This window comes from Cyanistes caeruleus, chromosome 6, assembly GCF_971803275.1.
Source record: "Cyanistes caeruleus chromosome 6, bCyaCae1.hap1.1, whole genome shotgun sequence".
NCBI lineage: Eukaryota > Metazoa > Chordata > Aves > Passeriformes > Paridae > Cyanistes > Cyanistes caeruleus.
Genome location: NC_141706.1, coordinates 68,721,424 through 68,738,522, shown reverse-complemented (window position 1 = coordinate 68,738,522; position 17,099 = coordinate 68,721,424). Strand labels below are relative to the sequence as shown.

At 55.7% G+C, this 17,099-nt stretch overlaps 1 long non-coding RNA gene across 2 annotated transcripts; it reads right to left on the bottom strand.

Moving 5' to 3' along the window:
- Positions 1-462: 462 nt before the first annotated feature.
- LOC147652818 (uncharacterized) lies at positions 463-15,154 on the bottom strand. 2 transcript variants are annotated; one of them, XR_015288668.1, is made up of 33 exons: positions 14,217-15,154; positions 14,094-14,135; positions 13,836-13,999; positions 13,674-13,752; positions 12,501-13,596; positions 12,378-12,419; positions 12,120-12,283; positions 11,958-12,036; positions 10,825-11,880; positions 10,702-10,743; positions 10,444-10,607; positions 10,282-10,360; positions 9,168-10,204; positions 9,045-9,086; positions 8,781-8,950; positions 8,619-8,697; positions 7,446-8,541; positions 7,323-7,364; positions 7,065-7,228; positions 6,903-6,981; positions 5,789-6,825; positions 5,666-5,707; positions 5,402-5,571; positions 5,240-5,318; positions 4,067-5,162; positions 3,944-3,985; positions 3,686-3,849; positions 3,524-3,602; positions 2,410-3,446; positions 2,287-2,328; positions 2,024-2,192; positions 1,862-1,940; positions 463-1,784 (listed from the first exon to the last, which is right to left on the bottom strand). It is a non-coding gene; the product is annotated as an uncharacterized LOC147652818 (long non-coding RNA). The 2 variants fall into 2 exon arrangements; XR_015288669.1 differs by lacking the exons at positions 10,444-10,607; positions 10,702-10,743; positions 10,825-11,880; ... (5 more) ...; positions 14,094-14,135; positions 14,217-15,154 and having other exon boundaries at positions 12,120-12,148.
- Between the last annotated feature and the right edge of the window lie 1,945 nt (positions 15,155-17,099).

Below are 17,099 nucleotides of genomic sequence, written 5' to 3'. Positions count from 1 at the left end.
TTTTTCTTTGGTGGTTTTTATTAGTTGTATTTTTGGGGATGTGTATATTTATATGATGGATTTTTAAAGGTAGTTTGTTTTTTGTAGTGATTTCTTATTTTTTAGGAGTTTAATTTTTTTGTTAATGAGGTCTATTTTTATAGAGCATTGATTATTACTTATGAATTAGAAGGCCGCAATTTGGTTAGGTTGCTTTTAGTAATGCATAGAGCTCATTGAACGGTTTGCTGTTTAGTAAGTTGTTGAGGTTTTTTTAAGCAGATTTGGTTGTGTTAGGTTTTATATAGCTTTTTGTGTTTTGTTTTACTTTTAGGATGTGGTATGAATTTTTAGTAAAAAGAGTGTAGTGGGGTTTTTTTTGCTCCTCTTCTAATAAACTGGGTATAATTACTAACACACTTTTAAAACATGTTACTGGGATTGGGATGAAGGGTAGACCAAAGAAACAATAAACTAAAGCTATTTGGTACAAACTTCAGTACTTTTATAACGTTTTTACCCATCATTATTACTGACCTTAGCATAAGAGCTATTTTAATCTGCGCTCTTTTACTGTGAAAGTTATGTAGTAGGGACAGTATTGGAGTTATTTTTGGATAAGAAAACAAACTTAGGGACAAGAAAGGCATCAAAACCTCCAAAAAGCTCAGAGACTAGAACAACATAAAGGCCTCCACCCTGAGAGACATGAACTTAAGTAACACCATTACAAAGTCCTTTATCCCAGCACACAGTAAGGACCAATGCAACATAATCAGCATAGGTTTTCTTATTCTTCTGAACCCCACATTCGGCAGCAAATAATAAAATGCTTAGGAAGCTAAGACACAACTCAAAGCACTGCAGGATAACTTCACAGATGCAGACATCTTGTGTTGACCTAGGAAAAGCCTCTAGACACCAAAGTAAAACCTACGTCACAAATTTCAAATTACAGGGGCCTGGGACTTGGCCTTTTACACCTACAGCCAGGCTGGGCAGCAGGGCAGAGCAGCTCCGGGACAACTACACCCAGACACCCGTGACACACCACACAACGGACGAGGGGACACAATGGGGAGACAAAAGTCTGGGCCACAAGGACGGCCACAAGGACTGAGAGAATGCGGAATGAGATGAGCCGGGTGAGAATGAAGGCGAGCTGATGAAGCTCGCAGAACCCGGGAGGAAGAAGATGCTGACAGAATGACAAACTCCAGGAACCGCCAAGACGGAGGCCCAAGAATCTTATGGCCGCAATCCTCTACCTATCTTTGCGTTTCTTCAAGTCCTAAGCCGCAACAATGGATCCTCGCGGCGCACGGCTGTTGACACAGCTCGGAACAAGAGGTCTAAAAGACATCCAATCGGATGCTTGTCAAAAGAGACGCGATTCCAAGGCCTCTGAGAGCTGCCGAGCCGAGGAGCCCAGAGATTGGAGATGTTATAAGTGTTGCTGGGGTTTCTGGTAAGCCCCCAGAAGGGATAAGGGAAGGCACATACAACACAGGAGGCACAAAAGACACAGAAGGCACGATGGACGAGTGACACGACGCGCCCAGAGGCTGCTCTGTCCTGCACACCTCAGCACTGTGAACAAAAGTGAGGCTCTCCCACCGTGCGGCCTAAGGGGCCACAGCCTGAACCGCCCCGAGCCGGCACCCGGCTTTCATCCCCTCTGCGGGTCATAGCCTTTGACTCAGCTCTCGGATGCCCGCTGGGGAGGATCCACACGGAGCGCCAAGGAAGGCCGCCTGGCTATCCGGGAAGTTCCTGCCATCGCCAGGCTGTCGTCTCTCCGTCAGCTACCAAAAATAAAACAGAAAATCAGCAGCTGATCTGTGCAGGGTGTCGGCCAAAACCCGACAATTCCGCTACTCACGGTCTCCTGCGAACGGCCGTGTCCTGAGGCCGCACGATACGGCCACGCCGGGACCAGGCAGCGCCGTCGCAGGGCGCGCCTGAGTTAAGAGAAGAAAAAGTGATGTGGCGTTGCTGAGACTTGAACAGGCCCTCGCTCCTCCTCCCGACATCCCCAACTCACGGGAAGCCCTCGGCCCCTTCCTGAAGGCCACCCACACGGCCCCTTTACGTGGAAAAGGCTCCGTCACGCGGTCCCTGTGACGCTTCCGCAGGGCTCACGGGAGCGGCGAAGCAGGCGTGGCGTGCCGGCCGGCTGGCGACGGGGTCTCGACGAAACGCGACTGGACCGCCTAAAGCATGCAAACAAGAAGGGACGCTTGGCGTTGCACCAGAAACTGAGAGCCCAGCGATAACAACAGCCTCCCTCCACCGGTCAACGCTCACCTTGCCCGCTTCACCTTGACTGCTACTAGCCGGCTCTATTTCCTAAAAATAAAGACAAAGAGGAGACCTGTAACAACACAGGGACCGGTTCCAGTTGCCCTGCAAAGACAAACATTGACTTACCTTCTCAGGGGAACCCCCTTACCCTGGATGGGGCGCTCTGCCACCGATTTCATCCGTCCGCATCTGAAAGAGAGCTGAGACAAAAGGCAAAGTGCTGCAGGGTAACTTCACAGCTCCAGACATCTTGCGTTGCTCTAGGGATATGTTCTAGACCCCAACTACACCCTACATCACAAATTTCAAATTACAGGGGCCTTGGACTTGGCCTTTTACACCTACAGCCAGGCTGGGCAGCAGGGCAGAGCAGCTCCGGGACAACTACACCCAGACACCCGTGACACACCAGACAACCGACGAGGGGACACAATGGGGAGACAAAATTCTGGGCCACAAGAACGGCCGCAAGGACTGAGAGAATGCGGAACAAGATGAGCCGGGTGAGAATGAAGGCGAGCTGATGAAGCTCGCAGAACCCGGGAGGAAGAAGATGCTGACAGAATGACAAACTCCAGGAACCGCCAAGACGGAGGCCCAAGAATCTTAAGGCCGCAATCCTCTACCTATCTTTGCGTTTCTTCAAGTCCTAAGCCGCAACAATGGATCCTCGCGGCGCACGGCTGTTGACACAGCTCGGAACAAGAGGTCTAAAAGACATCCAATCGGATGCTTGTCAAGAGAGACGCGATTCCAAGGCCTCTGAGAGCTGCCAAGCTGAGGAGCCCAGAGATTGGAGATGTTATAAGTGTTGCTGGGGTTTCTGGTAAGCCCCCAGAAGGGATAAGGGAAAGCACATACAACACAGGAGGCACAAAAGACACAGAAGGCACGATGGACGAGTGACAGGACGCGCCCAGAGGCTTCTCTGTCCTGCACACCTCAGCACTGTGAACAAAAGTGAGGCTCTCCCACCGTGCAGCCTAAGGCGCCACAGCCTGAACCGCCCCGACCCGGCACCCCGCTTTCATCCCCTCTGCGGGTCGTAGCCTTTGACTCAGCTCTCGGATGCCCGCTGGGGAGGATCCACACGGAGCGCCAAGGAAGGCCGCCTGGCTACCCGGGAAGTTCGTGCCATCGCCAGGCTGTCGTCTCTTCGTCAGCTACCAAAAATAAAACAGAAAATCAGCAGCTGATCTGTGCAGGGCGTCGGCCAAAACCCGACAATTCCGCTACTCACGGTCTCCTGCGAACGGCCGTGTCCTGAGGCCGCACGATACGGCCACGCCGGGACCAGGCAGCGCCGTCGCAGGGCGCGCCTGAGTTAAGAGAAGAAAAAGTAATGTGGCGTTGCTGAGACTTGAACAGGCCCTCGCTCCTCCTCCTGACATCCCCAACTCACGGGAAGCCCTCAGCCCCTTCCTGAAGGCCACCCACACGGCCCCTTTACGTGGAAAAGGCTCCGTCACGCGGTCCCTGTGACGCTTCCGCAGGGCTCACGGGAGCGGCGAAGCAGGCGTGCCGGCCGGCTGGCGACGGGGTCTCGACGAAACGCGACTGGACCGCCTAAAGCATGCAAACAAGAAGGGACGCTTGGCGTTGCACCAGAAACTGAGAGCCCAGCGATAACAACAGCCTCCCTCCACCGGTCAACGCTCACCTTGCCCGCTTCACCTTGACTGCTGCTAGCCGGCTCTATTTCCTAAAAATAAAGACAAAGAGGAGACCTGTAACAACACAGGGACCGGTTCCAGTTGCCCTGCAAAGACAAACATTGACTTACCTTCTCAGGGGAACCCCCTTACCCTGGATGGGGCGCTCTGCCACCGATTTCATCCGTCCGCATCTGAAAGAGAGCTGAGACAAAAGGCAAAGTGCTGCAGGGTAACTTCACAGCTCCAGACATCTTGCGTTGCTCTAGGGATATGTTCTAGACTCTAACTACAACTGACATTACAAATTTCAAATTACATCACAAATTTCAGTCACAAATTGCCTTGGACTTGGCCTTTTACACCTACAGCCAGGCTGGGCAGCAGGGCAGAGCAGCTCCGGGACAACTACACCCAGACACCCGTGACACACCACACAACGGACGAGGGGACACAATGGGGAGACAAAAGTCTGGGCCACAAGGACGGCCACAAGGACTGAGAGAATGCGGAATGAGATGAGCCGGGTGAGAATGAAGGCGAGCTGATGAAGCTCGCAGAACCCGGGAGGAAGAAGATGCTGACAGAATGACAAACTCCAGGAACCGCCAAGACGGAGGCCCAAGAATCTTATGGCCGCAATCCTCTACCTATCTTTGCGTTTCTTCAAGTCCTAAGCCGCAACAATGGATCCTCGCGGCGCACGGCTGTTGACACAGCTCGGAACAAGAGGTCTAAAAGACATCCAATCGGATGCTTGTCAAGAGAGACGCGATTCCAAGGCCTCTGAGAGCTGCCGAGCCGAGGAGCCCAGAGATTGGAGATGTTATAAGTGTTGCTGGGGTTTCTGGTAAGCCCCCAGAAGGGATAAGGGAAGGCACATACAACACAGGAGGCACAAAAGACACAGAAGGCACGATGGACGAGTGACACGACGCGCCCAGAGGCTGCTCTGTCCTGCACACCTCAGCACGGTGAACAAAAGTGAGGCTCTCCCACCGTGCGGCTTAAGGGGCCACAGCCTGGACCTCCCCGTCCCCAAAGCTGACTCAGATATCCCAGGTCACAAGTCCCGACCCGGCACCCCGCTTTCATCCCCTCTGCGGGTCGTAGCCTTTGACTCAGCTCTCGGATGCCCGCTGGGGAGGATCCACACGGAGCGCCAAGGAAGGCCGCCTGGCTATCCAGGAAGTTCCTGCCATCGCCAGGCTGTCGTCTCTCCGTCAGCTACCAAAAATAAAACAGAAAATCAGCAGCTGATCTGTGCAGGGCGTCGGCCAAAACCCGACAATTCCGCTACTCACGGTCTCCTGCGAACGGCCGTGTCCTGAGGCCGCACGATACGGCCACGCCGGGACCAGGCAGCGTCGTCGCAGGGCGCGCCTGAGTTAAGAGAAGAAAAAGTGATGTGGCGTTGCTGAGACTTGAACAGGCCCTCGCTCCTCCTCCCGACATCCCCAACTCACGGGAAGCCCTCGGCCCCTTCCTGAAGGCCACCCACACGGCCCCTTTACGTGGAAAAGGCTCCGTCACGCGGTCCCCTGTGACGCTTCCGCAGGGCTCACGGGAGCGGCGAAGCAGGCGTGCCGTGCCGGCCGGCTGGCGACGGGGTCTCGACGAAACGCGACTGGACCGCCTAAAGCATGCAAACAAGAAGGGACGCTTGGCGTTGCACCAGAAACTGAGAGCCCAGCGATAACAACAGCCTCCCTCCACCGGTCAACGCTCACCTTGCCCGCTTCACCTTGACTGCTGCTAGCCGGCTCTATTTCCTAAAAATAAAGACAAAGAGGAGACCTGTAACAACACAGGGACCGGTTCCAGTTGCCCTGCAAAGACAAACATTGACTTACCTTCTCAGGGGAACCCCCTTACCCTGGATGGGGCGCTCTGCCACCGATTTCATCCGTCCGCATCTGAAAGAGAGCTGAGACAAAAGGCAAAGTGCTGCAGGGTAACTTCACAGCTCCAGACATCTTGCGTTGCTCTAGGGATATGTTCTAGACCCCAACTACACCCTACATCACAAATTTCAAATTACAGGGGCCTTGGACTTGGCCTTTTACACCTACAGCCAGGCTGGGCAGCAGGGCAGAGCAGCTCCGGGACAACTACACCCAGACACCCGTGACACACCAGACAACCGACGAGGGGACACAATGGGGAGACAAAATTCTGGGCCACAAGAACGGCCGCAAGGACTGAGAGAATGCGGAACAAGATGAGCCGGGTGAGAATGAAGGCGAGCTGATGAAGCTCGCAGAACCCGGGAGGAAGAAGATGCTGACAGAATGACAAACTCCAGGAACCGCCAAGACGGAGGCCCAAGAATCTTAAGGCCGCAATCCTCTACCTATCTTTGCGTTTCTTCAAGTCCTAAGCCGCAACAATGGATCCTCGCGGCGCACGGCTGTTGACACAGCTCGGAACAAGAGGTCTAAAAGACATCCAATCGGATGCTTGTCCAAAGAGACGCGATTCCAAGGCCTCTGAGAGCTGCCAAGCTGAGGAGCCCAGAGATTGGAGATGTTATAAGTGTTGCTGGGGTTTCTGGTAAGCCCCCAGAAGGGATAAGGGAAAGCACATACAACACAGGAGGCACAAAAGACACAGAAGGCACGATGGACGAGTGACACGACGCGCCCAGAGGCTGCTCTGTCCTGCACACCTCAGCACTGTGAACAAAAGTGAGGCTCTCCCACCGTGCAGCCTAAGGCGCCACAGCCTGAACCGCCCCGACCCGGCACCCCGCTTTCATCCCCTCTGCGGGTCGTAGCCTTTGACTCAGCTCTCGGATGCCCGCTGGGGAGGATCCACACGGAGCGCCAAGGAAGGCCGCCTGGCTACCCGGGAAGTTCCTGCCATCGCCAGGCTGTCGTCTCTTCGTCAGCTACCAAAAATAAAACAGAAAATCAGCAGCTGATCTGTGCAGGGCGTCGGCCAAAACCCGACAATTCCGCTACTCACGGTCTCCTGCGAACGGCCGTGTCCTGAGGCCGCACGATACGGCCACGCCGGGACCAGGCAGCGCCGTCGCAGGGCGCGCCTGAGTTAAGAGAAGAAAAAGTAATGTGGCGTTGCTGAGACTTGAACAGGCCCTCGCTCCTCCTCCTGACATCCCCAACTCACGGGAAGCCCTCAGCCCCTTCCTGAAGGCCACCCACACGGCCCCTTTACGTGGAAAAGGCTCCGTCACGCGGTCCCTGTGACGCTTCCGCAGGGCTCACGGGAGCGGCGAAGCAGGCGTGCCGGCCGGCTGGCGACGGGGTCTCGACGAAACGCGACTGGACCGCCTAAAGCATGCAAACAAGAAGGGACGCTTGGCGTTGCACCAGAAACTGAGAGCCCAGCGATAACAACAGCCTCCCTCCACCGGTCAACGCTCACCTTGCCCGCTTCACCTTGACTGCTGCTAGCCGGCTCTATTTCCTAAAAATAAAGACAAAGAGGAGACCTGTAACAACACAGGGACCGGTTCCAGTTGCCCTGCAAAGACAAACATTGACTTACCTTCTCAGGGGAACCCCCTTACCCTGGATGGGGCGCTCTGCCACCGATTTCATCCGTCCGCATCTGAAAGAGAGCTGAGACAAAAGGCAAAGTGCTGCAGGGTAACTTCACAGCTCCAGACATCTTGCGTTGCTCTAGGGATATGTTCTAGACTCTAACTACAACTGACATTACAAATTTCAAATTACATCACAAATTTCAGTCACAAATTGCCTTGGACTTGGCCTTTTACACCTACAGCCAGGCTGGGCAGCAGGGCAGAGCAGCTCCGGGACAACTACACCCAGACACCCGTGACACACCACACAACGGACGAGGGGACACAATGGGGAGACAAAAGTCTGGGCCACAAGGACGGCCACAAGGACTGAGAGAATGCGGAATGAGATGAGCCGGGTGAGAATGAAGGCGAGCTGATGAAGCTCGCAGAACCCGGGAGGAAGAAGATGCTGACAGAATGACAAACTCCAGGAACCGCCAAGACGGAGGCCCAAGAATCTTATGGCCGCAATCCTCTACCTATCTTTGCGTTTCTTCAAGTCCTAAGCCGCAACAATGGATCCTCGCGGCGCACGGCTGTTGACACAGCTCGGAACAAGAGGTCTAAAAGACATCCAATCGGATGCTTGTCAAGAGAGACGCGATTCCAAGGCCTCTGAGAGCTGCCGAGCCGAGGAGCCCAGAGATTGGAGATGTTATAAGTGTTGCTGGGGTTTCTGGTAAGCCCCCAGAAGGGATAAGGGAAGGCACATACAACACAGGAGGCACAAAAGACACAGAAGGCACGATGGACGAGTGACACGACGCGCCCAGAGGCTGCTCTGTCCTGCACACCTCAGCACGGTGAACAAAAGTGAGGCTCTCCCACCGTGCGGCTTAAGGGGCCACAGCCTGGACCTCCCCGTCCCCAAAGCTGACTCAGATATCCCAGGTCACAAGTCCCGACCCGGCACCCCGCTTTCATCCCCTCTGCGGGTCGTAGCCTTTGACTCAGCTCTCGGATGCCCGCTGGGGAGGATCCACACGGAGCGCCAAGGAAGGCCGCCTGGCTATCCAGGAAGTTCCTGCCATCGCCAGGCTGTCGTCTCTCCGTCAGCTACCAAAAATAAAACAGAAAATCAGCAGCTGATCTGTGCAGGGCGTCGGCCAAAACCCGACAATTCCGCTACTCACGGTCTCCTGCGAACGGCCGTGTCCTGAGGCCGCACGATACGGCCACGCCGGGACCAGGCAGCGTCGTCGCAGGGCGCGCCTGAGTTAAGAGAAGAAAAAGTGATGTGGCGTTGCTGAGACTTGAACAGGCCCTCGCTCCTCCTCCCGACATCCCCAACTCACGGGAAGCCCTCGGCCCCTTCCTGAAGGCCACCCACACGGCCCCTTTACGTGGAAAAGGCTCCGTCACGCGGTCCCCTGTGACGCTTCCGCAGGGCTCACGGGAGCGGCGAAGCAGGCGTGCCGTGCCGGCCGGCTGGCGACGGGGTCTCGACGAAACGCGACTGGACCGCCTAAAGCATGCAAACAAGAAGGGACGCTTGGCGTTGCACCAGAAACTGAGAGCCCAGCGATAACAACAGCCTCCCTCCACCGGTCAACGCTCACCTTGCCCGCTTCACCTTGACTGCTGCTAGCCGGCTCTATTTCCTAAAAATAAAGACAAAGAGGAGACCTGTAACAACACAGGGACCGGTTCCAGTTGCCCTGCAAAGACAAACATTGACTTACCTTCTCAGGGGAACCCCCTTACCCTGGATGGGGCGCTCTGCCACCGATTTCATCCGTCCGCATCTGAAAGAGAGCTGAGACAAAAGGCAAAGTGCTGCAGGGTAACTTCACAGCTCCAGACATCTTGCGTTGCTCTAGGGATATGTTCTAGACCCCAACTACACCCTACATCACAAATTTCAAATTACAGGGGCCTTGGACTTGGCCTTTTACACCTACAGCCAGGCTGGGCAGCAGGGCAGAGCAGCTCCGGGACAACTACACCCAGACACCCGTGACACACCAGACAACCGACGAGGGGACACAATGGGGAGACAAAATTCTGGGCCACAAGAACGGCCGCAAGGACTGAGAGAATGCGGAACAAGATGAGCCGGGTGAGAATGAAGGCGAGCTGATGAAGCTCGCAGAACCCGGGAGGAAGAAGATGCTGACAGAATGACAAACTCCAGGAACCGCCAAGACGGAGGCCCAAGAATCTTAAGGCCGCAATCCTCTACCTATCTTTGCGTTTCTTCAAGTCCTAAGCCGCAACAATGGATCCTCGCGGCGCACGGCTGTTGACACAGCTCGGAACAAGAGGTCTAAAAGACATCCAATCGGATGCTTGTCCAAAGAGACGCGATTCCAAGGCCTCTGAGAGCTGCCAAGCTGAGGAGCCCAGAGATTGGAGATGTTATAAGTGTTGCTGGGGTTTCTGGTAAGCCCCCAGAAGGGATAAGGGAAAGCACATACAACACAGGAGGCACAAAAGACACAGAAGGCACGATGGACGAGTGACACGACGCGCCCAGAGGCTGCTCTGTCCTGCACACCTCAGCACTGTGAACAAAAGTGAGGCTCTCCCACCGTGCAGCCTAAGGCGCCACAGCCTGAACCGCCCCGACCCGGCACCCCGCTTTCATCCCCTCTGCGGGTCGTAGCCTTTGACTCAGCTCTCGGATGCCCGCTGGGGAGGATCCACACGGAGCGCCAAGGAAGGCCGCCTGGCTACCCGGGAAGTTCGTGCCATCGCCAGGCTGTCGTCTCTTCGTCAGCTACCAAAAATAAAACAGAAAATCAGCAGCTGATCTGTGCAGGGCGTCGGCCAAAACCCGACAATTCCGCTACTCACGGTCTCCTGCGAACGGCCGTGTCCTGAGGCCGCACGATACGGCCACGCCGGGACCAGGCAGCGCCGTCGCAGGGCGCGCCTGAGTTAAGAGAAGAAAAAGTAATGTGGCGTTGCTGAGACTTGAACAGGCCCTCGCTCCTCCTCCTGACATCCCCAACTCACGGGAAGCCCTCAGCCCCTTCCTGAAGGCCACCCACACGGCCCCTTTACGTGGAAAAGGCTCCGTCACGCGGTCCCTGTGACGCTTCCGCAGGGCTCACGGGAGCGGCGAAGCAGGCGTGCCGGCCGGCTGGCGACGGGGTCTCGACGAAACGCGACTGGACCGCCTAAAGCATGCAAACAAGAAGGGACGCTTGGCGTTGCACCAGAAACTGAGAGCCCAGCGATAACAACAGCCTCCCTCCACCGGTCAACGCTCACCTTGCCCGCTTCACCTTGACTGCTGCTAGCCGGCTCTATTTCCTAAAAATAAAGACAAAGAGGAGACCTGTAACAACACAGGGACCGGTTCCAGTTGCCCTGCAAAGACAAACATTGACTTACCTTCTCAGGGGAACCCCCTTACCCTGGATGGGGCGCTCTGCCACCGATTTCATCCGTCCGCATCTGAAAGAGAGCTGAGACAAAAGTCAAAGTGCTGCAGGGTAACTTCACAGCTCCAGACATCTTGCGTTGCTCTAGGGATATGTTCTAGACTCTAACTACAACTGACATTACAAATTTCAAATTACATCACAAATTTCAGTCACAAATTGCCTTGGACTTGGCCTTTTACACCTACAGCCAGGCTGGGCAGCAGGGCAGAGCAGCTCCGGGACAACTACACCCAGACACCCGTGACACACCACACAACGGACGAGGGGACACAATGGGGAGACAAAACTCTGGGCCACAAGGACGGCCACAAGGACTGAGAGAATGCGGAATGAGATGAGCCGGGTGAGAATGAAGGCGAGCTGATGAAGCTCGCAGAACCCGGGAGGAAGAAGATGCTGACAGAATGACAAACTCCAGGAACCGCCAAGACGGAGGCCCAAGAATCTTATGGCCGCAATCCTCTACCTATCTTTGCGTTTCTTCAAGTCCTAAGCCGCAACAATGGATCCTCGCGGCGCACGGCTGTTGACACAGCTCGGAACAAGAGGTCTAAAAGACATCCAATCGGATGCTTGTCCAAAGAGACGCGATTCCAAGGCCTCTGAGAGCTGCCAAGCTGAGGAGCCCAGAGATTGGAGATGTTATAAGTGTTGCTGGGGTTTCTGGTAAGCCCCCAGAAGGGATAAGGGAAAGCACATACAACACAGGAGGCACAAAAGACACAGAAGGCACGATGGACGAGTGACACGACGCGCCCAGAGGCTGCTCTGTCCTGCACACCTCAGCACTGTGAACAAAAGTGAGGCTCTCCCACCGTGCAGCCTAAGGGGCCACAGCCTGAACCGCCCCGACCCGGCACCCCGCTTTCATCCCCTCTGCGGGTCGTAGCCTTTGACTCAGCTCTCGGATGCCCGCTGGGGAGGATCCACACGGAGCGCCAAGGAAGGCCGCCTGGCTATCCGGGAAGTTCCTGCCATCGCCAGGCTGTCGTCTCTTCGTCAGCTACCAAAAATAAAACAGAAAATCAGCAGCTGATCTGTGCAGGGCGTCGGCCAAAACCCGACAATTCCGCTACTCACGGTCTCCTGCGAACGGCCGTGTCCTGAGGCCGCACGATACGGCCACGCCGGGACCAGGCAGCGCCGTCGCAGGGCGCGCCTGAGTTAAGAGAAGAAAAAGTAATGTGGCGTTGCTGAGACTTGAACAGGCCCTCGCTCCTCCTCCTGACATCCCCAACTCACGGGAAGCCCTCGGCCCCTTCCTGAAGGCCACCCACACGGCCCCTTTACGTGGAAAAGGCTCCGTCACGCGGTCCCTGTGACGCTTCCGCAGGGCTCACGGGAGCGGCGAAGCAGGCGTGCCGGCCGGCTGGCGACGGGGTCTCGACGAAACGCGACTGGACCGCCTAAAGCATGCAAACAAGAAGGGACGCTTGGCGTTGCACCAGAAACTGAGAGCCCAGCGATAACAACAGCCTCCCTCCACCGGTCAACGCTCACCTTGCCCGCTTCACCTTGACTGCTGCTAGCCAGCTCTATTTCCTAAAAATAAAGACAAAGAGGAGACCTGTAACAACACAGGGACCGGTTCCAGTTGCCCTGCAAAGACAAACATTGACTTACCTTCTCAGGGGAACCCCCTTACCCTGGATGGGGCGCTCTGCCACCGATTTCATCCGTCCGCATCTGAAAGAGAGCTGAGACAAAAGGCAAAGTGCTGCAGGGTAACTTCACAGCTCCAGACATCTTGCGTTGCTCTAGGGATATGTTCTAGACTCTAACTACAACTGACATTACAAATTTCAAATTACATCACAAATTTCAGTCACAAATTGCCTTGGACTTGGCCTTTTACACCTACAGCCAGGCTGGGCAGCAGGGCAGAGCAGCTCCGGGACAACTACACCCAGACACCCGTGACACACCAGACAACGGACGAGGGGACACAATGGGGAGACAAAATTCTGGGCCACAAGAACGGCCGCAAGGACTGAGAGAATGCGGAATGAGATGAGCCGGGTGAGAATGAAGGCGAGCTGATGAAGCTCGCAGAACCCGGGAGGAAGAAGATGCTGACAGAATGACAAACTCCAGGAACCGCCAAGACGGAGGCCCAAGAATCTTATGGCCGCAATCCTCTACCTATCTTTGCGTTTCTTCAAGTCCTAAGCCGCAACAATGGATCCTCGCGGCGCACGGCTGTTGACACAGCTCGGAACAAGAGGTCTAAAAGACATCCAATCGGATGCTTGTCAAGAGAGACGCGATTCCAAGGCCTCTGAGAGCTGCCGAGCCGAGGAGCCCAGAGATTGGAGATGTTATAAGTGTTGCTGGGGTTTCTGGTAAGCCCCCAGAAGGGATAAGGGAAGGCACATACAACACAGGAGGCACAAAAGACACAGAAGGCACGATGGACGAGTGACACGACGCGCCCAGAGGCTGCTCTGTCCTGCACACCTCAGCACGGTGAACAAAAGTGAGGCTCTCCCACCGTGCGGCTTAAGGGGCCACAGCCTGGACCTCCCCGTCCCCAAAGCTGACTCAGATATCCCAGGTCACAAGTCCCGACCCGGCACCCCGCTTTCATCCCCTCTGCGGGTCGTAGCCTTTGACTCAGCTCTCGGATGCCCGCTGGGGAGGATCCACACGGAGCGCCAAGGAAGGCCGCCTGGCTATCCGGGAAGTTCCTGCCATCGCCAGGCTGTCGTCTCTTCGTCAGCTACCAAAAATAAAACAGAAAATCAGCAGCTGATCTGTGCAGGGCGTCGGCCAAAACCCGACAATTCCGCTACTCACGGTCTCCTGCGAACGGCCGTGTCCTGAGGCCGCACGATACGGCCACGCCGGGACCAGGCAGCGCCGTCGCAGGGCGCGCCTGAGTTAAGAGAAGAAAAAGTAATGTGGCGTTGCTGAGACTTGAACAGGCCCTCGCTCCTCCTCCTGACATCCCCAACTCACGGGAAGCCCTCGGCCCCTTCCTGAAGGCCACCCACACGGCCCCTTTACGTGGAAAAGGCTCCGTCACGCGGTCCCTGTGACGCTTCCGCAGGGCTCACGGGAGCGGCGAAGCAGGCGTGCCGGCCGGCTGGCGACGGGGTCTCGACGAAACGCGACTGGACCGCCTAAAGCATGCAAACAAGAAGGGACGCTTGGCGTTGCACCAGAAACTGAGAGCCCAGCGATAACAACAGCCTCCCTCCACCGGTCAACGCTCACCTTGCCCGCTTCACCTTGACTGCTGCTAGCCGGCTCTATTTCCTAAAAATAAAGACAAAGAGGAGACCTGTAACAACACAGGGACCGGTTCCAGTTGCCCTGCAAAGACAAACATTGACTTACCTTCTCAGGGGAACCCCCTTACCCTGGATGGGGCGCTCTGCCACCGATTTCATCCGTCCGCATCTGAAAGAGAGCTGAGACAAAAGTCAAAGTGCTGCAGGGTAACTTCACAGCTCCAGACATCTTGCGTTGCTCTAGGGATATGTTCTAGACTCTAACTACAACTGACATTACAAATTTCAAATTACATCACAAATTTCAGTCACAAATTGCCTTGGACTTGGCCTTTTACACCTACAGCCAGGCTGGGCAGCAGGGCAGAGCAGCTCCGGGACAACTACACCCAGACACCCGTGACACACCACACAACGGACGAGGGGACACAATGGGGAGACAAAACTCTGGGCCACAAGGACGGCCACAAGGACTGAGAGAATGCGGAATGAGATGAGCCGGGTGAGAATGAAGGCGAGCTGATGAAGCTCGCAGAACCCGGGAGGAAGAAGATGCTGACAGAATGACAAACTCCAGGAACCGCCAAGACGGAGGCCCAAGAATCTTATGGCCGCAATCCTCTACCTATCTTTGCGTTTCTTCAAGTCCTAAGCCGCAACAATGGATCCTCGCGGCGCACGGCTGTTGACACAGCTCGGAACAAGAGGTCTAAAAGACATCCAATCGGATGCTTGTCCAAAGAGACGCGATTCCAAGGCCTCTGAGAGCTGCCAAGCTGAGGAGCCCAGAGATTGGAGATGTTATAAGTGTTGCTGGGGTTTCTGGTAAGCCCCCAGAAGGGATAAGGGAAAGCACATACAACACAGGAGGCACAAAAGACACAGAAGGCACGATGGACGAGTGACACGACGCGCCCAGAGGCTGCTCTGTCCTGCACACCTCAGCACTGTGAACAAAAGTGAGGCTCTCCCACCGTGCAGCCTAAGGGGCCACAGCCTGAACCGCCCCGACCCGGCACCCCGCTTTCATCCCCTCTGCGGGTCGTAGCCTTTGACTCAGCTCTCGGATGCCCGCTGGGGAGGATCCACACGGAGCGCCAAGGAAGGCCGCCTGGCTATCCGGGAAGTTCCTGCCATCGCCAGGCTGTCGTCTCTTCGTCAGCTACCAAAAATAAAACAGAAAATCAGCAGCTGATCTGTGCAGGGCGTCGGCCAAAACCCGACAATTCCGCTACTCACGGTCTCCTGCGAACGGCCGTGTCCTGAGGCCGCACGATACGGCCACGCCGGGACCAGGCAGCGCCGTCGCAGGGCGCGCCTGAGTTAAGAGAAGAAAAAGTAATGTGGCGTTGCTGAGACTTGAACAGGCCCTCGCTCCTCCTCCTGACATCCCCAACTCACGGGAAGCCCTCGGCCCCTTCCTGAAGGCCACCCACACGGCCCCTTTACGTGGAAAAGGCTCCGTCACGCGGTCCCTGTGACGCTTCCGCAGGGCTCACGGGAGCGGCGAAGCAGGCGTGCCGGCCGGCTGGCGACGGGGTCTCGACGAAACGCGACTGGACCGCCTAAAGCATGCAAACAAGAAGGGACGCTTGGCGTTGCACCAGAAACTGAGAGCCCAGCGATAACAACAGCCTCCCTCCACCGGTCAACGCTCACCTTGCCCGCTTCACCTTGACTGCTGCTAGCCAGCTCTATTTCCTAAAAATAAAGACAAAGAGGAGACCTGTAACAACACAGGGACCGGTTCCAGTTGCCCTGCAAAGACAAACATTGACTTACCTTCTCAGGGGAACCCCCTTACCCTGGATGGGGCGCTCTGCCACCGATTTCATCCGTCCGCATCTGAAAGAGAGCTGAGACAAAAGGCAAAGTGCTGCAGGGTAACTTCACAGCTCCAGACATCTTGCGTTGCTCTAGGGATATGTTCTAGACTCTAACTACAACTGACATTACAAATTTCAAATTACATCACAAATTTCAGTCACAAATTGCCTTGGACTTGGCCTTTTACACCTACAGCCAGGCTGGGCAGCAGGGCAGAGCAGCTCCGGGACAACTACACCCAGACACCCGTGACACACCAGACAACGGACGAGGGGACACAATGGGGAGACAAAATTCTGGGCCACAAGAACGGCCGCAAGGACTGAGAGAATGCGGAATGAGATGAGCCGGGTGAGAATGAAGGCGAGCTGATGAAGCTCGCAGAACCCGGGAGGAAGAAGATGCTGACAGAATGACAAACTCCAGGAACCGCCAAGACGGAGGCCCAAGAATCTTATGGCCGCAATCCTCTACCTATCTTTGCGTTTCTTCAAGTCCTAAGCCGCAACAATGGATCCTCGCGGCGCACGGCTGTTGACACAGCTCGGAACAAGAGGTCTAAAAGACATCCAATCGGATGCTTGTCAAGAGAGACGCGATTCCAAGGCCTCTGAGAGCTGCCGAGCCGAGGAGCCCAGAGATTGGAGATGTTATAAGTGTTGCTGGGGTTTCTGGTAAGCCCCCAGAAGGGATAAGGGAAGGCACATACAACACAGGAGGCACAAAAGACACAGAAGGCACGATGGACGAGTGACACGACGCGCCCAGAGGCTGCTCTGTCCTGCACACCTCAGCACGGTGAACAAAAGTGAGGCTCTCCCACCGTGCGGCTTAAGGGGCCACAGCCTGGACCTCCCCGTCCCCAAAGCTGACTCAGATATCCCAGGTCACAAGTCCCGACCCGGCACCCCGCTTTCATCCCCTCTGCGGGTCGTAGCCTTTGACTCAGCTCTCGGATGCCCGCTGGGGAGGATCCACACGGAGCGCCAAGGAAGGCCGCCTGGCTATCCGGGAAGTTCCTGCCATCGCCAGGCTGTCGTCTCTTCGTCAGCTACCAAAAATAAAACAGAAAATCAGCAGCTGATCTGTGCAGGGCGTCGGCCAAAACCCGACAATTCCGCTACTCACGGTCTCCTGCGAACGGCCGTGTCCTGAGGCCGCA